Consider the following 26,732-nt stretch of genomic DNA (forward strand, 5'->3'; position numbering starts at 1 on the left):
CCTTAGTGGTTATAGGTCTGTTTAGGTTTTCTATTTCTTCCTGGTTCAATTTTGGTAGTTGATATATCTCTAGGAATGCATGCATTTCTTCCAGATCATCTAATTTGCTGCCATTGAGTTGCTCATAATATGTTCTTATAATTTTTTGTATTTCTTTGGTGTTGGTTGTGATCTCTTTCATTCATGATTTTGTTGATTTGGGTCATTTCTCTTTTCTTTTTGATAAGTCTGGCCAGGGGTTTATCAACCTTGTTAATTCTTTCAAAGAACCAGATCCTTGTTTCGTTGATCTGTTCCACTGTTCTTTTGGTTTCCATTTCATTGATTTCTGCTCTGATCTTTATTATTTCTCTTCTCCTGCTGGGTTTAGGCTTTATTGGCTGTTCTTTCTCCAGCTCCTTTAGGTGTAGGGTTAGGTTGTATATTTGAGACCTTTCTTGTTTCCTGAGAAAGGCTTGTATTGCTCTATACTTTCCTCTCAGGACTGCCTTTGCTGCATCCCAAAGATTTTGAACAGTTGTCTTTTCATTTTCATTGGTTTCCATGAATTTTTTTAATTCTTCTTTAATTTCCTGGTTGACCCATTCATTCTTTAGTAGGATGTTCTTTAGCCTCCATGTATATGAGTTCTTTCTGACTTTCCTCTTGTGATTGAGTTCTAGTTTCAAAGCATTTTAGTCTGAAAATATGCAGGGAATGATCCCAATCTTTCGGTACTGGTTGAGACCTGATTTGTGACCTAGGATGTGATGTGTTCTGGAGAATGTTCCATGGGCACTAGAGAAGAATGTGTATTCTGTTGCTTTGGGATGGAATGTTCTGAATATGTCTGTAAAGTCCATTTGGTCCAGTGTGTCGTTTAAAGTCTTTATTTCCTTGTTGATCTTTTGCTTAGATGATCTGTCCATTTCAGTGAGGGGCGTGTTAAAATCCCCCACTATTATTGTATTGTTGTCAGTGTGTTTCTTCACTTTTGTTATTAATTGCCTTATATAAATGGCTGCTCCCATGTTAGGGGTATAGATATTTACAATTGTTAGATCTTCTTCTTGGATAGATCTTTTAAGTAGGATATAGTGTCCTTCCTCATCTCTTATTACAGTCTTTGGTAAAATCTAATTTGTCTAATAAAAGGATTGCCACCCCAGTTTTCTTTTGGTGTCCATTAGCATTGTAAATGGTTTTCCACCCCTTCACTTTCAATCTGGGGGTGTCTTTGGGTCTAAAATGAGTCTCTTGCAGACAGCATATTGATGGGTCTTGTTTTTTTATCCAACCTGATAGCCTGTGTCTTTTGATTGGGGCATTTAGCCCATTTACATTCAGGGTAACTATTGAAAGATATGAATTTAGTGCCATTGTATTGCCTGTAAGGTGACTGTTACTGTATATTATCTCTGTTTCTTTCTGGTCTATGTTGCTTTTAGGCTCTCTCTTTCCTTAGAGGACCCCTTTGAATATTTCTTGTAGGGCTGATTTTGTGTTTGCAAATTCCTTTAGTTTTTGTTTATCCTGGAAGCTTTTTATCTCTCCTTCTATTTTCAATGACAGCCTAGCTGGGTATAGTATTTTTGGCTGCATATTTTTCTCATTTAGTGCTCGGAATATACCATGCCAGTCCTTTCTGGCCTGCCAGGTCTCTGTGGATAGGTCTGTTGCCAATCTAATGTTTCTACCATTGTAGGTTACAGATCTCTTCTCCCGAGCTGCTTTCAGCATTTTCTCTTTGTCTCTGAGACTCGTAAGTTTTACTATTAGATACCGGGGTGTTGACCTATTTTTATTGATTTTGAGGGGGGGTTCTCTGTGCCTCCTGGATTTTGATGCCTGTTTCCTTCCCCAAATTAGGGAAGTTCTCTGCTATAATTTGCTCCAATATACCTTCCTCCCCTCTCTCTCTTTCTTCTTCTTCTGGGATCCCAATTATTCTAATGTTGTTTTGTCTTATGGTATCACTTATCTCAAATTCTGCCCTCATGATCCAGTAGTTGTTTATCTCTCTTTTTCTCAGCTTCTTTATTTTCCATCATTTGGTCTTCTATATCGCTAATTCTCTCTTATGCCTCATTTATCCTAGCAGTTAGAGCCCCCATTTTTGATGGCACCTCATTAATAGACTTTTTGATTTCGACTTGGTTAGATTTTCGTTCTTTTATTTCTCCAGAAAGGGTTTCTCTAATATTTTCCATGCTTTTTTCAAGCCCAGCTAGTATCTTTAAAATCATCATTCTGAACTCTAGTTCTGACATCTTACTAATGTCCCTGGCATTCGGTCCCTGGCAGTCGGCACTGCCTCTTGTTCTTTTTGTTGGGGTGATTTTTTCCTTCTTGTCATTTTGTCCAGAGGAGAATAGATGAATGAGAGAACAAAATGCTAACATCAGGATTTTTTTTTAAAGATTTTATTTATCTATTTGACAGAGAGATAGGGAAAGAGAGAGAGCATGTGCACAGGCAGGGAGAACGGCAGAGGGAGAAGGAGAAGCAGGCTCCACACTGAGCAGGGAGCCTGACGTGGGACTCGATCCCAGGACCCTGGGATCCCAACCTGGGCCAAAGGCAGCCACTTAACCAACTGAGCCACCCAGGTGCCCAAGGCCAGGATATTTTTCTATTTTCTTCACTAATGTATTTTGTTCACTGAGGCTTAGGACAGGATCTTGAGCAAGGTAAGTGCAAAACACATAATGTGTGAAATCGATATCCTCATCCCTTCTCTGGATCTTACCCCATCTTGGATTGCCAAACAGATTGGGGTAGGGAGTAAGCTTAGAGTAAAATTCAGAAATGGGTTAAAAGTTAGAGAAGGCTATTATATATATACATATATATATATAATTTATATATAATCTGTAAGGAATGCGGGGGGCATTCTATGTATCTGGGGACAGCTGTTTTTGACACCTTGGACTAACAACATAAGGCCATAAATAATTGCTGTCAAGTACAGAGAATGGACAAGTGCTATAGAAGGCCTTGTGCAGAAAATGAGATTAGGGCTTGATCTTTAAACATGGGTAGAATTTGATATACAGGCAGTAGGATTCACAGATGAACAGAACTTGGAAAGACATCTTTGAAGTTATCCTACCTCCCACCACCCAATGCAGAAATTTTCTCTACCATATCATTTCAACACAAAAGTCATTAACTAACTAGGCAGTTCATCCTTTCTGAGCAGCTGACTGTGACAAAGCTCCTATGATAAACCAAAGTCTGCCTCTTCAGAACTTCTGCCAATTAGTCCTAGATCTATCCTCTGAAGCTTCAAAGATCATCTACTCACTTTCTCATATGATGACTCTTCCCATTTTAGAAGGCAGCTCTTTAGTCCTTTCCAAGTCAGGCTGAAATGAGGTAGACATTCCTTCCTTGCACTCATATACATGCCCACACCCAGTAGTCTGAGGAACACCCCCAGTCCCAGGGGAGCCCACCCCAAAGAGAGAGCATTTCTGCAAAAATAGAGATGTAAATGAGTCTGGTGAAATAATGAACTGCTAAAAACAGCAACTTGCTGGGTGGCCTCCAATTCACAAAAGCAAGCAGCCAGCACAAATGTATTCAAATGTGGAACTGGGAAAATGGATCCATTTTCTCTTCAACAATTGTTCTTCCTGAAATTGAACAATTTCTCACACTGTTCTACATTACACACTAATTATTCCCTGATGCTGAGGCCAGTGGAAGCTCCTTAACTGGAAAGTACTCCCAACACTGCATTTCTACTGTTTAAGGTGAGAATTTGCCCTTAGAATCCAGGGGAGAACTGGAGTGCCCATAGAATGGATGAACATGAAACATGTGTTTTCATAAGATGACAAGGAGAATAATTGCACTTGCAGTTTCACAGCAAATCCAAGAGAATGTTCAGGATGTGAAGAATTTTACAAGAAATATTAACATTGTCAAAAGTAGCATATTACTGTGAAATTCTCCAAAATTCAACCAAGCTCTTCTCACAGGAAAATTGGTCATACCTAATGGAACAGACTTTAATTTCATACTCTGTCTATGAAGCTTTCATTTATAGTTTAACAGTTTTAGTGAAGAGTTCATATTGCACAGTTTTACCAAGCAGATTCATGTTTTCTAGATGAATTTTAGACACGTTTTCTCTCCAAAAACTGGCTGTAGCTTACCTTTCTAATTCTAGCATCCAATATACCTCTTCACAGATCAGTCTATTGGCTTTGTTCCAAAATACTCAGTGCTTCTCTGCCTCTCTCTACATCTTTCCCTTAGTGAATTCCTTCACTAGTGATGTCTCATTCCCATGCCTCTATCTCTCCACATATCAAAATCCTGCTTTCAAGGTCCAGTTCAAATTATTCTTCTTCCCTGAACTTTCCATAATTCTCCCATCCTAGTCCCCTCCTCTGAATTTTCAAAGTAATTTATCTGCACTGGCCTAGGACAAAAGCACGTTTTAGTCTTGGTTAGAGAGGGGCAAGATGATGCTAGAATTCAATGGGAAAAAAGCAAAGGTCCAAAGACAAACTGCTGCAATAAGTTATAAAGTCTATAATCAGGTTTAATTAATAAAATATACTTATTCAACAAATATCTATTGAGTGCCCACTCTGGGCCTGATACCCTGAGAGGCACAGTAGTTATAGTACAGAAAAAAAAAGGAGAAAGATGATACCCAAGAGACAGGCATGGTCAAACCACCACACCAACATAGACCTCACAAAGATCTTTCACTTGAGCACCTGGATGGATGATGGTGCTGTTTACTGAGATGAGAAAAACTGGGAGAGGTACAGGTTGTGGTGGAGTTCTGCAGACTCAAGGGTTCTATTTTGGTCACTTAAAGTTGGACTATACAGTGTAACATCCAAATCGAGATGTCTAGTAGGCAACTGAATATACAAGTCAGAGACTCAGGAGAGAGGCCAGGAGTAGAAATGAGAGGAAGGGTTGAAAGTCAACAATCAGAAAGTCAAGAGACAGTTGAAAGCAAGTGAAAAGTGGCCAGCCTGCAACCAATTCTGTAAATGTTGAGAGTCTCAAAAGAGACTATATATTGGTGACAGGCTCTGCAGAGTTAAAAGAAAAATCTTAAATGGTCCAAGCCACATTAACAGTGCTTATCACATTCACCTTTTCTTATCATTATATATGGACTTGTTTCATATCTCCTATTATACTTTGGTGGGTGTGGAATAACTAGGCCAAATAAATAGTGCTCCTTTGACTTCTGAGTCAACTGACTTCTAGATAAAGAATTCAGATGATAGACATTAAAATATCACTTTTTTTTTTTACTACTGAAGTCTAGAGTCAAGGACATAGCTTGGGTGAGTTTCCTAAATCTGAAAACCAAAACTAGGTAGACTTAACTCCCTATCACAAGTGGCACTAGAAGTCAACAGTCCTCCCATGTGGGGACCCCCACATATATGACTTAAGGCATGGTGGAGCAGGCTAAAATGTATCTCAAAAGACATAAGCTACAAGGATCTCAAGTAAAGCATAGGGCACTGCTAAGCTATAGCTGCCCAGCACCCTCTCTCAAACTCACTAATCAGAACAATTACACCTTCTCCTCAAGAGAGGATGGAATGAGGGAACAGAGAGGCCAGAGTGTTATGTTAATGGGATGTTACTTCACATAGAAGGAAACATCAGGAGCTGGGGAGAAGTGAACCTCCTTATCAGATTGGAAGCTCCTGAAGGAAGGCAGAGGTGGAGCTTTGGACCCCTATGTATCCCCCAGAGAATCCTGCATAGTGTCATGCTACAACAGATGCCAAATATTTACTACATGAAAGAATGGTGCCAGGAAGACTATACGTATGGGTCATGGGCCTCCTTCATTCAAAATTCTGTTTAAAATTCTCCTCCTCTAGGAAGCCTTTTCTTATTAACCCTTCTTCACTATGATCACCTCTTAGTTCTGAGCTTCCATGTTGCATCCTTATTCTAGTTGTGTCATATTAATTTGCATTCATTTGTATACTGTTTTGCAGATGTTACTATAAGTCATTTGCTATGCAAAAAAAAAATTACTTTCCCCAAGTTCATAGTGAGCTCCTTGTAATCATGCCTCCTATTCTTCCCCCTCAGCTGTGCCTAGAAGAGTGGTGTGCACACAGTGGGAGCTCAGACAGTCCCATGAGTGGCACTGCTAATTGTTGAGGTTAGTCTTTCATGAGAACCAGAGCGCAGTAACCACCAAGACACAAGAATCTCCATTGCATCTGACTTCTGTACTGGATGAATTTCTCACAGGCCTCATTTCTATGCTCTCAGAACAAGATTCCTTGCCTACTGCCTTTTTCTATCTATCACAAAGGAGTGCATAAAGAATGACAGACTCCAAACAGGCTGAGCTCCTTCCTGCCCTTTTGCACTAAAGGAACACTCCATAGTGACAGGTTTTTGAAGGATATGACAAAGGAAGCTCCAAAATGAAAGCTGAAAGCTGACGACGGAGATTTCTCTGCATGAGGTTGGTCTCACCCTAATTCCTCTGTGAGCTGAGTTATGGAGCCATCATGGGTCACACAAATTGATAATACACTTGATAGGGCATTAAAAATAGCAGATAAGAAAAATTCCAGAAATAAGCTTTCACTCTAATGGAATTCATAGAATAAGGAACTAACCCAACATATATTAACTAAAATGCCAGTTCTAAAACTAAGGGGGTAGGGAGGTGGGCAAAATGATTGAAAGGGGGTGGGAGATACAGGCTTCTAGTTATGCAATAAATAATCATGGGAATAAAAGTCACAGCATAGGGAATATAGTCAATGGTGTTGTAATAGTGTTGTATGGTGACAGAAGGTAGCTATACTTCTGGTCAGCATAGCATAATGTATAACTTGTTGAATCACTATGCTGTACACATGAAACTAATATAACACTGTGTGTCAACTATACTCAAATTAAAAATAAATACATAAATAAATAAAATAAAACTAAGAGTCTTTCATTTCCTAGTCCCATCTTGACCTCACCTACTACAGAATGATTTGATATATACAAGGGGTAAACTAAAAATAAACTCCACAAGGGAGGCAGAGCTTCAACATGAGTATGACACAAAAATATTTAGTAAGATCAAAGTTCATGTCTTAGTATGTCTATGCATCATACTGCCAGCAAGTGATATGTATGTGTGCTAAGTAGGAGATGGGGGGGTAATCTTTGTATATGACTGGGGGTAATTATACTGATCTAGAAATATATAAAATATCAGACTGAAAATCCCTAATTCATAGCCCTTGTTCTATAAATGAGGAAAATAAATCAAGAGGGAGTAAATTAGGTTTCAAAGCCAGGCTTCTGGTTCCTCACATGTATCTTGCTGCTCTCTGCAGGATGGGAACTTCTAGAGGATAAGCTATTTAATGATAGTTCTCAACTGATTTGCCCTTTTATTTTTATTTGATTTATTTTATTTATTTGGAAGAAAGAAAGTGAGAGAGAGCATGAGGAGGGGGAAGGGGCAGAGGGAAAGCAGACTCCCTGCTGAGCAGGCAGGCCGATTGGGGTGCTCAATTCCAGGACTCTGGGATCATGACCTGAGCCAAAGGCAGACACCTAACCAAACCACCCAGGCAACCCTGATTTGCCCTTTTAATTGCATAAACTATAGTAATGATATCTTTTTGGCCATTTGCCTCCATGTAATTTCAGAGCCACTATCTGTATTATTTGCCATGACTCTGCAAATTAAAAAAGTCTCATCTTGCATGTGACACCACTGAGACACAATGACTAAATGATTTTTCCAAATTCACAGAGTTCATTATAAACCACAGTATTCCATCTTTACTCTGTAAAATACTTAGAAAGATGGATTTTAGGGTACGAATTAACTCATCTCTACTTCTCCCTGAATATGCCATGTGTTTTCTTCACACTACATCTTGACTGATGCTATTCCTTTGCCTGGAACATCTTCTTATCAGCCTGGCCATTTTCATCATAGTCTATAAAAATGCTATCTTTCATGGGACATATAAATTATTACCTCCTTTATGAAGACTTCTCTAAATCCCAGTTCTCAAACAAAATATCTTTTTTTTTCTTTTGCAGCTACAGTCTTCAGTTTCATTGCCTTAAAGTACATGTCACATTATCCCTTTATGATAGTCATTTTTTTATGGCAAACACTGTTGGTTGCCTACCCAGTAACCATTTCACCACTTCCTGCCAAAAGAAACCTTGGTTGGAGGAGCAATGTGTCAAGCCCCAGGGAATGAATTCTAATTTATCTAAGCCAAATATGATTATTCCATTTTTCTTTGCCATACAACCTCTATCTTTGTTTTCCTCACAGCTGGGGGTGGCCATATGAAAAATATTCTAACCAATGAGACTGTCAAAAACTGTGAAGGGTCTGAGATTTTACCCTACTTACTAGCTAACAGATTAACCTGCCACAGTGTTATGGATGCTGGCAAAGGACACACAAATCTTGAGCCAGAGACAAGACTTGTTCACTCACAACAGCATTAGTAACCAGAGTATCAGCATTTTCTTCAGCCTGTTCTCCCATCCCCAGTTCCCACAGATTGATACAAAGAGAGCCACATGACAACTGTGCACTCAGTACATTAGGTTATAGGAAAGGAATCCTGAGTTTAAGAAGCACAAATCTTTTATAGTAGGCAGTAATCAGACCTGCTCTTTGCCCTGGAAGAAGACATTATCTCTATCTTCCAAGGCTATCTACTACACAAATATCCTTGAAAAAATAGTCCAAAACAAAGGCAGTCATGGTCTCTGCTCATAAGACATGCTGAAATGCAAGTGACCATTGGAGAATTGCCTCCCAAAAGAGAGTTGTCTTCCAAAGGAATTTGATGTAGAGGTTTTTGTGAAAGATTTTTCTCCATAGTAAAAAAAAAGCTGCAAAAATAGAGCCCATCCCATTTCTCCCTATCTAGAACACTTACCTGTGAAGACATGACGTTCACATGATGCATTAATACTTCTGCAGCCATCTTGAAACTCTGAGAAGAGACCAAAAGAATCCAGGGTTGGCTACCCAGGCCCCAGGAATCATATAGCTGCTGAAATACCCCAGGAATAATCTACTTTTCCAGGCTTGACTTTAAGTAAAAATATAGTGGCCTTGTAGCTTAAACTGTGAGTAGAATTTTCTGATACTTTCAGGCAAAAGTATTCAACCTGAAACTTTTTTTTAGAAGTTTTATCTATTTATTTTGAGAGAGCGAGGGGGAGGAGGGGCAGAAGGAGGGAGAATCTCAAGGAGACTCTGCACTGAACATGGAGCCCTAGGCTGGGCTCAATCCCACAATGCCAAGATCATGATCTTAGCCAAAATCAAGAGTCAGATGCTTAACCAACTGAGCCACCCATGCACCCCTGAAACATTTTTTTCAAGATTTATTTATTTATTTATTTATTCATTTATTTATTTGAGAGAGAGAGAGAGAACATGCTGGGAGGAGGGGCAGAGAGAGAGGGAGAGAGAGTCTCAAGCAGACTCCATGCTGAGCATGGAGCCCAATGTGGGGCTCAATCTCATGACCCTGAGATCACGACCTGAGCCAAAACTGAGTCAAATGCTTAACTGACAGTGCCACCCAGGTGCCCCAACTGGAAAAATTTTATGTAGTTATTGTCTACCCACTTACTGAAAGCAAGAAGTATGTCAAATATAATAATTGAGATATGGGTTTGAATTTTTAGTCTACTGTTTACTATTTGTGTGTTTTAGATTGTTATTTAATCTCTCTAAGCCTTAGTTTTCATTTCTGTAAAATTGGTATTACAATAATAACATAACCTACCTCATAGAGTTTTTGTGAAGATTAAATGAAATAATAAATGCCAAGAGCTTAACCTAATGCCCAGTACATAGTAAGCATTCAATAAAAGATAGCTAACTGTATTTTTCTTTTCTCCCATATAAAACCTAGGACAAAGTCATTTACAGAATCAGAAGAATGTGTAAAATTAGCTGTGCAGGGCTACATAGCCTGAGACTTAAATATAACTACTTTTCAACTCTCTAAGGTAAACAAAAATAGAAAGAACATAGCTAAATAGAATTCTTGGATAATCTCCCAAATTTATCTTTGTCAATATTTTCAATTCCCACCCAGACACCCATTGAATTTTTTTTGAATAAGATTCTTTCCCAATTATAACAATAGTGCATGTTCATTGTAGAGAATTTGAAAAAATGCAAAACTAGAAATAAAAATCAGGAAAAATCAGTGCATAGCTCCACCACCCAAATTCAACTATTGTTAGCAATCAGCTGCATTTCCTTCCATCCTTTCTACTGTGCATTTATATACATATTTTGAATATGGTTGTGTTTATTCTCTATATGAAGGTTTGCACTCTTTTTTATCCAGTTAATATTATAACAAATATTTTCCCATGTTATTAAAAGTTCTTTGTAAGCACATTTTTTTAGAGAGAATGATGGGGGAAGGGGGCAGAGGGAGAGAGAGAATCTTGAGCAGGCTCCACGCCCAGTGCAGAGCCCAGTGTGGGGATTGATCTCACAACCCTGAGACCATGCATGACCTGAGCCGAAATCAAGAGCTGGTCACCTAACTGACTGAGACACCCAGGTGCCCTGTAAACACATTTTTAAATGACTGCCTAGTGCAGTCATTGTGGATATGCCACAATGTACTTAAATATATTCCCACACTCTCATACACTTTGGTTTTGTCCTCCATTTGGCTAAAATAAATAACAATGAGCATATCTGTGCCCTATGAGCACATTTTTAAATGGCTGCCTAGTGCAGTTATTGTGGATATGCCACAATGTACTTAATTATATTCTCACACTTCCATACACTTTTGTTGTGTCTTCCACTTGGCTAAAATAAAGTAAAAATGAGCATATCTGTGCTTAAAACTTCACCTAATTAATATCACTCAAGTTATATAGATTCCCAAAAGTTAAATTATTACATCAAAAAGTATAAACTCTGTCAAATTATCATCCAAAAGAGCTGTATCAACTTCTACAACCACCAGCACAATCTGAGTGTTTCTATTTCATCATACCTTTTTCAGCTCTATTATTTCCCTTCCCCTCCTTTACTATTTTAATGGGGGGGAAATTCTTAATGTTTTAACTTTCATTTCTTTGATTACCAAGAAAGCTAAACATTTTTTGTATGTCCTCACTGAACCTTTTGACCAGTGATGCTGACATGTTACAGATCTTACTGATTCACACTTCCCTTATTCCTACCCTGGAAGCAATCCCCAGAAGTGAAGAGGAGGCAAAAACAATGACCTGGAAAAGGCTCAAATGTTCAAGATGGCTCCTAAGTAATTTGATTTGATTTTACAAATAGTTGGCCAGACGTTCTACTTCCCAGAGTGTTTCCTGCCCCCACATCAGCCCCCTATCCCCCAAACATTCCAGTTACTGACTGAGCTACATCTGAGGTGGGCAAGAAGTAAAGTATTTTACCACTGCCTCTTCAATTCATAAATGTTACCTATAAACAGCTTATTAAAGAACAAGCAAGAAGGGCCTGCTTTGGAAACCTCAACTTAGAAAATCTTGCTTAATAGGCAGTTAAGTCAGTCATCATGCCTTCTTTTAACTTTCCTTACCACTAAAAGGCCTCTCAATTTACAAGGAGTGCAGGACATGCTGTAAGTCTTTGTACATTAAGATCTGACATATTTCTCACGCCTGTCTCTCCCCTCACCTCCCTCACACTCATGCAGTTGTCAGTGGCATGTCCCAAATTGTGAGAGGCTGACCTTACTAGCTCACCACTGTATGTCAGGAGAGTTAGGGGTGGGAGGAAGATGTGCCGCTTCCCCATGAGTGATTCTCTCAGGTGATAGCCTGTGCTTTGAGGGCCAGGAAAGGGACCTGGACACTTCCAGACACACCACAGAACACCAGTTCTGCCTGCATAACATGAGAAATACCTTGCAGTTCCCTAAGAAGTTTCAGATGCCTACTAACCAGGATTGTCACAGAGGCTATTCATCCAGGCTCAGCTACATGACTTTCCTGCATGAAGGAGATGACTTTGCCTGAAAAGTCTCTATATGGTGGGGGGTGGGGATTCACTTCTGAGAATCAGCCTGAGAAATAACTTGAAGCTGTTTGGTATATGATGTAGAAATTCACTTCTGCTTGATCCAGATTCCCTTCTCAGCTTCCAAAGTTTAATTGGATCCAAGAACTAGCTAGCATCATTTTCTGAAGCAAGGCCACTGTTGTGTTAGCCAGGAAGCACAATAGATCAACATGACAGGAGGAGCAACTGAAGGTGTTTTAAGGTTCAAAACCATTTGCACTTACCCAGCTTGACATAAAGTCAGCACAAACTTATATCTCTTTTAAAACATAATGTGAATCCTGTTATGCAGCTCACTGAAATCAAGAGTATAAGGCTTGTAATGGAGGCATCAACCCATAGCCATTTTCAGGAATAAATCCCAATAATAGATGCTTGCTCTGAGGTTGAATGTGCCATTATCATACTATCTTGGTCTGACTATTATATCTCAGCCTACTCTTCCTTTCAGCAGCCCTCTGATCCACTGCTGACAGGTCAGACCAGGTAAAGCCAGGAAATTACGGATTCATACTCCAGGGAGCATGTCTCAGTTTGAATCAGAGATGTGAGTTCCATTCAGAAATCCCTTTTTCATCTTCAGTTCATAACCTAGCTGCCTTTTGTCTTTATTTTTAAAAAATGCCACTTTGTGTCCTGGTGAAAGTGAGTGACTGGCTTGGGTATCAATATCATGTCGCAGAAATGATTCTGTATTGGCTTAACACACACATTCATCACCAGAGCTCAGTACCTAGCATTTGCTTAACATGCAATAAATGTTGAATTGAATTGAATTGAACTGAATCACATATAATTAAATTGAGTTAAAATAGAATTCAACTGGTTTGGATGTATTAAGTGGGGTCTTTCCTTTCACATATATGGCAGTCTTCCAAGTGTCCCATTTCAAACTTCCTCAAACAATCTGAGAATAACCAAATGATCAATAGAACATAGAGAATAGGAAGAACAAAGACAGAGCTGGGTTTTGTTTTTGTTTTTGTTTTTGTTTTGTTTTTATAATGATGACCATCTAAGTAAAAGAGAAGGATGATTTCCACAGTTGGGTCAGAAATCTGAGAGACTAAGGCAAAATTTGCTTCAGAAAATACTATAATCAGAACAAAGTTTTTCCTCAGAGCTATCGACCCCTCCATTCTGGGCCCTTCTCTAGCTTTCTCAAACTTCCAGTACTCAGCATCATTACAGGCTTTACCCCACAAAAATCTAGTCTCAAGAAGTGATGAAATACACAGACTCATATTAAGATGTAAATTATCAAAAAGTGTCGAAAGCATCAGGCCTCCCATGAATACCTGCATGTTATAGGACTTAAAAGCTTATGCTAAAGGGATGAAGTAGTATATCAGTAGTCAGCAGCTGGGGAGAAACATTGAAAATTAAGGACACCTTGGTGTAGACCCCAAATTATACCACATCACCAGGATATAATTTTTCCTCAAATTTTCACTTGACTATATTAGAAAGTTAAAGGTGTTTTGTTTTGCTCTGATTTATTTTTTCAATTAAGCCAATGGTTTAACCCCTGTGTTTTTCAGTTTCCCCATAATGGAAAAGAAGTACAGAGGCAATAATCAGACAACTCTTCTAGGTGATACATCTGGGCTGAGATGTTTGGGAGTGCATTTCTAAAGAGTTAGTAGTAAAGCAAACCAAATATATCTTCCAATTTTCTCATTCTCTTCCCCAAGGAAAATCTAAGCTGTGTACCTGGAAGTCCTCCTGAGGAAATTGGTTTCTCTGTCCACTTCCAGAATGCACTAGCTCCATTCAGACTAGATAGCATGAACTCTTAGCCATAGCCAACTTGGGGGTAGGAAAATTTGCTGATGAGTCACTCTGGAATGGAATGAGAAAAAGGAGGAAAAAATAAAGTTTTTTTTTTCTTTAAAAAGTGAGAAAGAAATCACTCTTCCTACTATTAAGGCCTACTACAGAGCTACAGCAATCAAGACAGATACACATGATAAAATTACATAAAACTACACACACACACACACACACACACACACACTCACACTCACAAAAGGGTGTGACTATAACTTGTGAAATCTGAATAAGCTCTGTGGATCATACAAATGTCAATTCCATGGTTTTAATACTATACCTATAGCTTTGCAAGATGATAACACTGGAGAACGAGGGGTGAAGAGTGCATGAACCTCCCTGCTCATTTTTGCAACTTCTTGTGAGTTTTTATATGTATTTCAAAAAATTTCTTAAATGTAAGGTGAAAGCCCAATTCCAATATGGGGTGCTGCAGCCTTCCACTGTGGTGTCCTGCCTATAGGATCCAGCAAGAGAAAGGCTGGTTGGGGCAAGCATTAAGCAGACAAAGCCCTTTGAAGAGACCCAAACCTGGACTCTCCCCAGGGACTGGACACTAGCAGAAGCAGCTAGTCCTGGCCTTGGACTACCCTTTCTTGCTTCTGCTAATGCTTTAGATCAGGACCAGAGTCAATTGAATATACAGACTGATTTCCTTGGAGTCCTTGAAACAGGGAGCCTAGCAGAGACAGGAAAAATAGCAGATCTCTCAGAATACTGTAAATGCTAAGATGATAAAACGGAAATGGGTCTTGGGGGCAGGCAGGCATTAGGGTACCTCGCTGAAGAAAATCATAACATTTAGCCATTGCCCTTTTCAGAGACCAAGCAAAGAAAGAAAAGAGGCAGAAGCAGCCTATCTTGCTAAGTTGCTTTTAAACAGCAAAATTTTATGCCTGGCTGTTCTACTTTCTAGTTTCCTCTTCTGTGATATGAAGAAAGAATGAGTTTTTGCTTCACTGAAGATTCTAAGTTGTGTCCTTAAGGTATTACATGTTAACAAAATGTTGACAGATCAGACAAGATTTTTAAATTCTTCTTTTTTTTTTTACTATACTTTTTTTTTCTTAAGCAGAAGTACTGCCAGCAGCACCTTCAGTGTTCATTTCATCAAAGGACTCTCTAAACATATCGTATATTTATTGCATCTTTGGGAGTAATAATTTTCTTTCCAGCCTTCAAATTACTACCTATTTGTTACTGCACCACTGAGGGAGGAGAACATTTGTTATTAATTCCTTGTCTGGTGTGAAACACTTAATTTTAACTGAAACCACTGCACAAGAAAATAAACAGTGCATTTCATATGCAAAGTGTCTGCTTCCCTCACTGGGAGGCAGTGGGAATCATTTTGACCATATGGTGGGTATTTATCATCCGATGGCTTGTGAGCATCCCTACTGTCTGCCTCCCTTTTCTTCTCAGACCTGGGCACTGGCTCTTTTTCAAAGAAGTAAGATCTGGGACTGGAGGAGATTATACTAAGTAAAATAAGTCAAGCAGAGAAAGTCAATTATCATATGGTTTCACTTATTTGTGGCACATAAGGAATAGCATGGAGGACATTAGGAGAAGGAAGGGAAAAATGAAGGGGGGGAAATCGGAGGGAGAGATGAACCATGACAGACTATGGACTCTGAGAAACAAACTGAGTGTTTTAAAGGGGAGGGGGATCAGGGGATGGGTTAGCCCAGTGATGGGTATTAAGGAGGGCATGTACTGCATGGAGCAACTGGGTGTTATACGAAAACAATGAATCGTGGAACACTACATCAAAAACTAATGCTATATTGTATGGTGACTAACATAATATAATAAAAAAAAAAACCTAGAAAAATAAGAAGTAAGATCAGCTTGCTTTCAAACAGAACTTCTAAACCCTGGAAGCTCATCAGAATCCCCAGGGAGATTTTTTTTTTAATGCCAATTGCCAGGCCACACCACTCTCTGGTCTGTCCCAGGGGTGGGACACTAGTGGCTCCTCTCTTGGATTCCGAAGCCAGACTGCTTGAGTATAACACCGAGCTTTGCTACTTAAGACTGTGAGTTGGTAGGCAAGTTAATTTAATCTCTGTGCCTCAGTTGCCTCAACTAACCAAAACCACAGAGTTATGGTGAGACAATTCATGTAAAGTAATTAAAGCAAAGCCTACCTCACAGGAAGTACCTGTTAATGTTAGCTGTGACTTTTGCTGATGAGTACCACCATTCTTAACCTCTAATAAGAAAGCTAGGATTTGTCCTCCTACTCTTACCCAGTGGGTTTTTCCTTAGCCATTGTTGATTGACTTCCCGTTGCTTCACCCCCCCCAAAAAAAAAAATTCTACAGAAGAGAGGGAAAATCCCAGGGCCAGTTTTAAAGTATGTCCAATACAATGCAGGTTGGATCTTTTATTTTGCTTAGAATCAGAAATGCCAAAAATGAGTGAAAAGAACCCTTTGAAGAAACCTGATACATTCTATTTTTAAAAAATGTTAAGGCATACACGTGCAAAATGCCAAAATGCTTCAATATTCCAAACTTTATGCCTATTTTTGAACAACCACACATTACTAAAAGATCATATACCAAGTGGAAGAAAAGAGAGTCCAACATCCAAATGATTGGAGCACTAGGATATGTAACTATATACACCCGACAAATACAGCAAACACTATGGTATTCTGTCTTACCCTCAAATCCAGATCTGAGAACTGGTTATTATGCATCTGTAAACACACACACACACACACACACACACACACACACACACACACACACACACACACACATTGCACTTCTGATGTCTTCTAGTCCTTAGTCCTATTGGATGAGTTAGATTCGTGGAAGTGCTATTGCCTTGAAACATGCCCTTTGCGCTTCACAAATTATGCACCATTACTTGTCTCTTTAGATTGAAATCATCTTGCTGATAAGCAGCCTCTTTAGTCTGCCTTGATATTGCAGACTGCCGCATGTGGATGGATTGTTAAAAATACAAAATATAAAGAGGATGTGGAGAAGAAAGCATATTGGACAGGGCTCTGAACACTGTCATTTTACATGTCAAAGAGTTAATCATATACCCTTTTGTTCTTTCCATAGCACCTAGCACAGTTCTTTCCACAGAGTAGGTAGTTAATTAAGATTTTGTTGAATAATATAAAGTGCTGTTGAATAAGTGCTCTGTAGGTCCAGGAGGGTTTACACATATTTAAGGTGCAATGTGTATGTAGTATTATTGCCAATGCCTTTGTTTTAATTTGTATTGCTTAAAAATTAAAGAGTTAAAAATCTCTTTAGAGTTAAAAAATCTCTTCTTCCCAGAGACACAAAAGGCTAAGGGATGAAAAGTCTTTTACTTACAGTAATTTTTGGAACTCTTCTTCTAGTTATTGCTTATTTTATTCACCACTCATATTCATCTTCTTTTATTGACGCTCAGCTACAAATCATAGCACTGTGTTTATTATGGCTTATTCATAACTCTGAATGAAATATCATTTGATAAGTGAGAGTGAATTACTAGCCTTCCTTATCTAAACCTATCCCTCTACATATTTCTAGTGTCTACTAGCCCATCAGCCATAGGTACTAAGTCAAATATATTAAATATATTGTCCTTTCCTGGTAGAGATAGGAATGACACTTTGGCACAAAGTTTAAGAGTTTACAAATCACATTTTGACTGTCATTTTCAAAATACAAATATATTGCAATAAATGTAACCCTTAGGATGCAGCTACCTTTGTTTAAGTGAGGCTGTTAAAGAACGAGTAGTTTTGTCAAAGGCTCTGGGTTTTCCACTTCTTGGCACAATAGGGAGTTAACATAATGGAAAGTTACTATCACATGATATTCTTTTAACACAGTCCTGTCATATTATAACAAGGTTTTACTTTTAGATCTTTGAGTAATTTAACACAGAATAGATCTCATTATCTTAAGAGAACCACTGACCAAGAAAAGGTGAAGAGAGGGAAGAAAGAAAGCTTATTACAATCAGGAGGCTAACAGTCTTAACGTGAAAGGGAACATTGCAAATGCTTTTTCTTTAAAGTGAAACTGGACAAAGGCCAGACTGATTATTAGGAGAACAATGCTGCAATGGTTAGGGGGAAGTTAATTGTCTTGATAGGTTCTTTCCATATGTGATAGCCATGACTTTATCATTCAGTTCTTACAAACACATCCACAAATGGACTGTGATCTTCCCATGTATACAGTAGAAGGAAACATGTAACTATCTGAGCCACGAGTTTCTCAACAAAAGCGTAATGTTGAAATTGACACATGGGAAGGTCTTTTTACTCAGAAGACAATGTGCACTCATTTGGCATTTTCAGGTTCAAGTCTACTAGACAAGGAACTATCTAGGAAGCAATCTGGTGAGGTGACAAACTTTAGTCTCCCATGCTCTGTGAATTTCCAGTCCATGCCACTTCCATCTGCTAAAAGTATAGCAGCTCCAGCTATGGCCCTGCACTCCGCATTAAGAGCAGATGTTCTCTCTGGAAATAGGTTTCCCTTTTAAAAATGAACCATCAGACTCCATTATAATCTGCTCTCCTGTCATTTGCTTTGTTACACTTTCTGTGCCAACAGATTGTGAGGCACCAAACATTTGAAGCAAAGCTCTGTAAAATTGCTAACATCTAGTAATAAATATTAATGTTCAACTGTTACTAGATGATAACTAGAGGTGGATATAAAGTTGGCTAACATTTGACAGTAAGTGGAAAATCATTATTTGATATTCATTTTAACAAATGTGGTCAAGAGTGAACTCTTATTATTAGGATAGATATGAAATACAGTTTTATGTGTGATTCTATTATATGGCACTTTCTAAATGGAAAATTGTAAAGGATGGCTGAATGAATGGGAAGAATATTTCTTTATATTGTAGCCAGTTGGGCTGGGGAGACTGGGGACAGTGAGATTGGGTCTCTACTTTCACACTTACGGCACACACGCACACGCACACACGCACAGCACTGAAAAAATAAGTAGTTCTCCTAGTCCGTTTTTTTTTAATATAGAATTTGCCCTCCTCTTAAAGCTTCTAGAATTTGCTTTAAGTGCTAGGAAACTAAGGTACAGAAAGGTTAAGTAACTTGCCAAGCGAGAAAGAGGTAGTAGACTGGATTTGAACTCTAGGCTGTAAGAGTCTAAAGACAACAAGTTTAGCCACTACACTGTGCTGCTTCTTCACGTAGGGACACAGTTCCATTTTTAAAAATTTTTAAATTTAAATTTTTTTAATTTAAATTTAAATTTTTAATTTTTTAAGTCTAAAACTGCTGTTACAACAGCAGCCTGCAGCACCAATAAAATCTGGCAGAACTTCTAGAGACATCAGGCCAGCAATATCTCAGAAACTGAGCGGCTAACTTAAGTGGCCCTTCAGAGAACACTGTCACAGCAAAGCACATAGCTCTTACAGTAGGGACAAGCTACCAAAGATCAAAATATGGTATTAGCGGTAAGTAAAAACAAAGGCTGGGGGCAAGGAGGTTACAACTTTGTTATTCTCTAAGTCGGGCTGTGCTCATGTATTTGGATAATGTATTTTAAATACTTCTTTGGAGAGCCCTACAATACAACAGTTAAGGATATGGGAGGTAGAGCCCAACAATCGCTTCATCTCTAAAATGAGGGTCATCATGTTATGTATTCTTTAGGTTGATAGGATGAAATGAAAGAAAATATGTCAAACTCTTAACACAAAGACAGAAACACAGTAAGCCCTCAATAAGTGTTAGCTACTGCTATTTTTGTTACACCGCTATTAAGTTTCTTGCCTAGTCTCCCCAAATAGTCCATCAGCCACTTGAGCGCAAAGGCTTTTATTCCTCTTTGAAAGGCAATAGAAGGCAATAGTTAAGTAATGTATGGTGATTAACATAATAAAAAAAAAATTAGCCTTGACAACCACACTACTACCTTAGTGTAAGCCCGGCTGTACAACTTCCTGCCAGTGAGATCTTGAACAGGTTAATTATCTCTGTCTCAGCTTTGTCTATAAAATAGGCCTAGAGATAGATTCAACCTCACACATGTGTCATGAAGGTTAGAGTATAAGTTCCATGAGGACATGAATTTTTGTTCTTTTGTTCAATTATGCATCCCAGAACATAGCTGGCATGCAATGTGTTCAATACAAATATGCTGACTGGTTATACATAAAGCACTTAGAACAGATCCCGTACAGATACATGAAAATTAGCTATCATTTACATCGGTACCATTGGGACCTAGCGCAGTGCTTAGCACAGGTTAGGACCTCAAAAACTGTTTGTAGAATGAATAAATGAATGTTGTCCCTCTAGGCTGTGCCGGTCCTCCATCCTGAGGGACTGTAAGGCTACTGAAATTTGGCCTTTCATGCCCATGGTCTCCCTCATCAAATATTGCGTACCTACTTTTAGTAATTAAGAAAAATTTCTGAGGGGCGCCTGGGTGGCTCAGTTGGTTAAGCGGCTGCCTTCGGCTCAGGTCATGATCCTGGAGTCCCGGGATCGAGTCCCGCATCGGGCTCCCTGCTGAGCAGGGAGTCTGCTTCTCCCTCTGACCCTCTTCCCTCTCATGCTCTCTATCTCTCTCATTCTCTCTCTCTCAAATAAATAAATAAAATCTTAAAAAAAAAAAAAAAAAGAAAAATTTCTGAGGCTCAAATGAAATCGAATATCACACATGTAAGAGATCTCATAGATCTGTGATTTAAACCTTCCATTTTGCTAATTTATTCTATATCTATTCAATATTGTAGGCTTTGATCCTGAAATTGGTAGTGAGTCCTACAATGGTAAGCAAAATAGTTATGATCTCTGCCCTCACGGATCTGTGGATCTTATAGCCTAGTCATTTCCCTTTGCTGTGGTTTATTTTCCTCATTTGTAAAATTAGGGAGTTGAATGACTGCTAAGGTCTCTTCCAGCTCAGAAATCAAATATAATATGCTGGCTAAAACCATGGGTTTTCAGATAAGGCTACTTGTATTGGAACCCCATTTCTGGACTAAATAACAATATATATATTTCATTTTATTATGTTATGTTAATCACCATACATACATCATTAATTCTTGATGTAGTGTTCCATGATTCACTGCGTATAACACCCAGTGCTCCATGCAGAACGTGCCCTCTTTAGTACCCATCACCAGGCTAACCCATCCCCACAACCCCCTCCCCTCTAGAATCCTCCGTTTGTTTCTCAGAGTCCATAGTCTCTCATGGTTCGTCTCCCCCTCCGATTCCCCCCCCTTCATTTTTCCCTTCCTACTATCTTTTTTTTAAACATATAATGTATTATTTGTTTCAGAGGTCTGTGATTCAACAGTCTTACACAATTCACAGCGCACACCATAGCATATATTTCATTTTGATGGTGTCTGGCACATACTAAATGCTCAACAAACAGTGGTTAATATTATTTAAGCTCTGTCACTCTATGATGTGCCATTTATAAGGCCCCATGTGGGAAGCTGCTCCCCATATGGCCAGCTATACCTAGGAATGTCAAATAGGGCCAATCTGAATATCAGATCTATTTTTCGGAAATGTCTTTGAATCTCACCTCCTTTGGGTTGGGCCTGAGTCGTCAGATAAAAAAAACGAAAGCCCTCAGTCCCAGCAAATCTTTCTTACCTGTGTCACATTGCTGGCCAGCATCTGTATATTGTGTCAGATTGTGATAAATGCTAAGGGGATAGTAAATATCTAGCGGTTTACTGAAACTTCAGTTAGGAGAGCCAAGGAAAGCACCACCACTCAGTGGCAACTTGCATTTTCCAAACGTGCAATTCTCTTTCTTATGTGGTCCTGGGAAGGAAAGCCTTCTTGTTCTCACTGCCTTCTGACTGAGGTTGCTGTTTTGATCACATTATTCCGTGGTTTATCAAAGCCAGGTGCAGCTCCCTGACAAAGTGTTGGGAGGGATTTAAAATATCTTCAGCTGCCTTTGGAGACCTCAGGAGGGATTGATCCAGGCCAAATATTTGACCCACCATCTGAAACTAAGCAAGTGAAAAACAAAACCACCATATGGTCAACTCAAGCTCCACCTGGGTGGAGGTCCTAGAGTCCAGCCTAGTCCCCCACACCACTACCCCAGTCTATGGCAAATGAGCATAACTTTCCCAGATATAATCACACCAGAGTTCTTTGTGTCAGAATAGCTATTTTCTAAGCAAAATTATACCAGTGTTTATAAGTTTGATCCCTTTTTGGCAGCAATTGCTGACCAAAAGAGTGGAAACATTTGTAAGTACTCTCTCTTCTCTCTCACCCCATCCTAGAACCTCCTAAGTATCCCTCCCCATACACACACACGCACAAATACGGACACTTTTTTTGTCCCCAACACAATCAAAATTCAGGGATAAGAGTAGTGAAGATGGCACAAAGTTAAGCTTGAGATTTATTTTATGAGAAAACACTAGAGTAAACTGTAAAGACCTTATATCTTTCAAGCAACCTAGAGCTTGAACTTCAAAAAGTCAATGCACTGTAAAATACGCTGCATAAAAAACAGTGACTGAAAAGTAGCTATTGGTAAAGTATATTACTTTTCCCATGGATTTCAGTGCTAAAATATAACAGTGAATTAGTGTTTCATCAAAAGAAAAAGAGGAAAAGCCCCAAGTAGAATGAATAAACAAAGCTGAAAACTTCGGGGAAAAAGAAGTTAGCCGTAATATGTCAACCCTATAACCTCTGGAGGGTTGTGTTCCACCAAAAGCTTGGAGTTTTCTATTTTTCCTTTGTAGAATTTTTCCAATTTTCAAAGTTATCATTCCTCCTCTCTCTGCCCTCAGATGTTCTTCAGTCTGCAAAACCTGGAGACGCTTCCTATTTCTGGACTAGACTAATCATATGTTGAGCCTTCTGACTGCAGGGAGATCAAAATGTCAAAATTCCAAAAGACAGTTTAACCCAGGTTTCACATTTCCCTTCATTTTCTATGAAACACAAAGCCCAAGTGTACTTATAATTATTAAAGATTGATGATGGGGACATCACATTTATTACACTATTCTCTCAAATACTATATATGTTTGAAGATTTTCATAATAAAAAAACTCAAGGCCCAAACAATTTGCAGATACTCCTTACTGTTTCCAGCCTTCTGCCAACAGGAAGGAATTCTAAATTGTTTAGATGGTCCTGAACCCCAGAAGAAACATCCCACACCTGATAAAGGAGCAGAAAAGAGAGGGGATTTGCCTATAGTCCACTCATGCAGGGAGTACTCCTCAAAAAAAAAAAAAAAAAAAAAAGACAGGGCTCTTCTGACCCATTAATTACTTTTCCCAGGGCCAGTTAGAATTTCCCTTTACCTCATTGAGCTTGTAGAAGAACAAGTATCTCCCTAATTTATACATATAAAAAAGAACAAGTTTATTATTTCAAAATGCTGCAAATCACGTTACCTTACAAAGAGATCAACACCGTGAAAGGCATGGAACATGCCTATATCGGCCCCTCTGTATAATCAGAAACACCTGATACTGAAAACTGATTTCAAACATTGTAATTGCCTGCCTTCTCTCTCTCCCACGTGGCCCTATTCTGCCTTACCCACCAGGATCTCATGCCTCCCTAGCATTTTACAATTATTCTTGCCACTCTCCAGTGTTTTTTGTTTTGTTTTGTTTTGTTTTGATAATGATATTCCCACTCTTGGCTACAAAGAGGTAGTAAGGAATGTATCCAGCTTGGATCACTTCTTACCCTTTTTATGGCCATTGCCCCAATTCAAGCTACCATTTTCTCTAGCCTGCATTATTGCAGTAGCTTCTAAATCAGTCTTTCTGCTTCTGCTTTTGACTTTCTGCAGTCCATTGGTCAGAGTGATACTGTTAAATTTTGAGTCAGATTACTACTTTGTTCAAAACCTCGAGATGCCTCCCTCCTATCTGGGGACTAGATACCCATGTGGCTACTAAATCAGTTTCTTTAGGTCTTACTCAAAAATTACTTTCTTAGTGAAGCCTTCCATGGCTGTCCTAACTAAAGTTTCAGTAACCCCCACCACTTACTATCCCCCTTTTCTGCCTGATTGTTTTCCTTTCCTTAGCATTTATCACAATCTGACATAATATATATTGTACTCATTTATTTATTGTCTATACTCCCCCACAGAATAGAAACTCTATGAGGACAAAGGTTTTTGTATATTTTGTTCACTATTATATCCCCAGCACCTAGCAGACAGGCCTATCATGTAGTAAGTGCTCAGTTAATACTTGTTAAATGAACAAATGAATTAGAAACCACAGAGGTATATATGTCTGTGTATATGTGTGTTGGTAGGACTGCAGGTTGAGGAATCAGGTAGAATGTTGTACTATATGATCATCTTCCTCTAATCAGACCATTATAAATTCTCCCATTTACCAACTCTTTTCATTCTTGCCCTTTCACCTCTAATCACATAATAAGACCTGTCAAGTTTTCTTTCTGGTACTACTGTCACTATCCTGATTAAGCCCTCATACCTCATGCCTAGATTATAGCAAGAGTTTTCTACTTAATCTCCCCAGTGTCCAACCCGCTGTCAATCCATTCTTCAAAAAGTTTGGTACTCAGCAAGCATTCAGAAGTGATACTTTCCCTAGGCCCCTCAAAGCTCAGGCCATGTGCAATGGGCTCAAGGTTGTAGAGTTAGAGTTCTGAAACATGAATAATACTGCCTTCTACTTCTCAGTGTAGAAGGCAGTTGGACACAGCTAGAATTCTTAGGAAGTTCAGATATGGATTAATACTTGAAGATAGGAGAAAGATAGGGATAGGCTAAAGAGGAAAATATTTGGCTCAATTTCTTAAACACCACGGTAAACACTAGAATGAGAAGTCAGGAAAGAAACTGTATGAAGAGACAACCATACAGCTAACTAGAAGATTTGAACTTCAGCATTCTCCTTCAAAATGCATAAGGTCTGAAGGCCACATAATCTAAAATGTCAAACTAATGTGCTGGGAAACAGGTCTACCTCTTTCTCCCTCGAAGTTGCATTCTTTGAAAAGATTCATTTTGTGAGGTTGGGATAGAGATTGAATTTATGTTAAGCTGTGCTTTACTTCTCATATATATGCATGTACTTACTTATTTACATACATATATGTGAGCATTATATATGTTGAGAAAGAAAAAGAGAAAAGGGATAGAGCTTGTTTTGTGAGTCATTGAATTTTTTCCCCTCTCTCTAGTGATTGTGAAAATTATTTTCTCTCATTGCCTGCTAATCAGGATTAGTAAATACCTCATTTATAAATACTTCAAGGAGAAGAAATATAAGAAAAAGATGAAGTATGAGATATAAAGGGGACACTGGTATGGAGCTGCTCAGGATCTGGACCTGTGAGTAAGGCACTGTGTGGTACAGAAATGTCTCTAGTTAGAGTGCTTTCTACCTGGGACAGAGTGTGGGGTGCTTTGAATCTGAAAACTGGGGGATCTTTGAGGGATTTACAAAGTCCTGGGAATTGTAAATGAAAGTATTTGTGTACACCACTGCAATGGTTAAGTTTAGCAGTTGCAACAGAGACTCTATGGCCCACAAAACCTAAAATATTTACCATCTGGCCCTTTACAGGAAGAGTTTGCTGACCGTTGGCATACAGATGTGAATAGAAAATCTCAGAGTGCACTGCAGGTAACAAGGATGAGTATTGTTTGTGAAATGTTTGTTTCAGTTATATGCGCGTGATACTAAGTCATATGCAAAATGCATTCCCTACTGTGGGGAGCAATTCAAAAATTAGAAAAGCACTCTAGTCCATGTTAATGAGTTTGGCTTCATCTTGAGAGAAGACATTGAGGTTTTAAGCAGAGTTGTGATTTCACGAGCACTGTATTTTAGTAAGATCCTTTGGCTGCAGGGTGAAGAATGTGATAAAGAGCAAAAGGGTAGATGAGAGGAGGCAAATTATGAAGACTATTTCATTCATCCAAATGAGGGATGCTATGGCCCAGACTACAGTGGTGGCGGTGAGAATGAGGAAAGTTTATCAGACATTTTTGGAAAAGCTCCTATGTGTTAATTTGGGGACATAAAATACTTCTGTCTTGGTCTCTGAAACTCCATATTTTTCTGCTAAAGAAAAAAAAAATGCTAGAATAGTGTTGGTAAAGCATCTCAGTGCTTAGAATTGCATGTTACTCAGTTCTAACATCCGAAACCCTGAGGACTACATCCAAGACTGAAAAAGGGCTGGGCCACCAGGGCAAACTGGATGTGAACACTTCAACAACAGGAATTTTAAAATGGGTTAGTCTTTAAATTCTTTATCTCAAGGCCTCCTTTGGGGAAGTTGATGAATTCATTACCAAAGACTTTATGCATGTAATTGAAATCATTCCTCCCTCCCCATTTTTTTCCTTGTCTGACCTCACTTCCAGGCTTAGCTCTCTGTCAAGGCCCTTGCTGACTGAGAAGGACCAGATAAAGGGCCCTCGGGGGCCTATCAACACCTCTTCAATTACACCTGAGCTATGAGGCAGGCATGCGAACCAATTCCTAGGCCTCTGGCGGCCAAGTGCTCACAACTGATTCAGCCAGTTTCCCCAGCTAATTTTTTAACTCCTTGATATCTCTCCTGTGATAGACTGGGGTTTCAATTTCTTTTTCAAATATGCCTCCCCTCCCCACTACCACTATCACCTTGCTTTATAGCTCCCAGTCTTCCTCATTCTCAACCAACTTTCTGGATCTAAAAAGTCACCAGGGCCTATTGTGAACATTTATTGGGATTGACTCCGGCTGTGCTGACCTGTAACACACATGAATACAGCCTTGACAGATTGCTTGAAACCCAGAGGGACAGATGAATATAGGGTTACCAGACCTTCAT

Source organism: Callorhinus ursinus, unplaced genomic scaffold (assembly GCF_003265705.2).
Source record: "Callorhinus ursinus isolate GAN/ISIS: 27379988/994484 unplaced genomic scaffold, GSC_fseal_2.0 scaffold67, whole genome shotgun sequence".
In the NCBI taxonomy this organism is placed as follows: domain Eukaryota; kingdom Metazoa; phylum Chordata; class Mammalia; order Carnivora; family Otariidae; genus Callorhinus; species Callorhinus ursinus.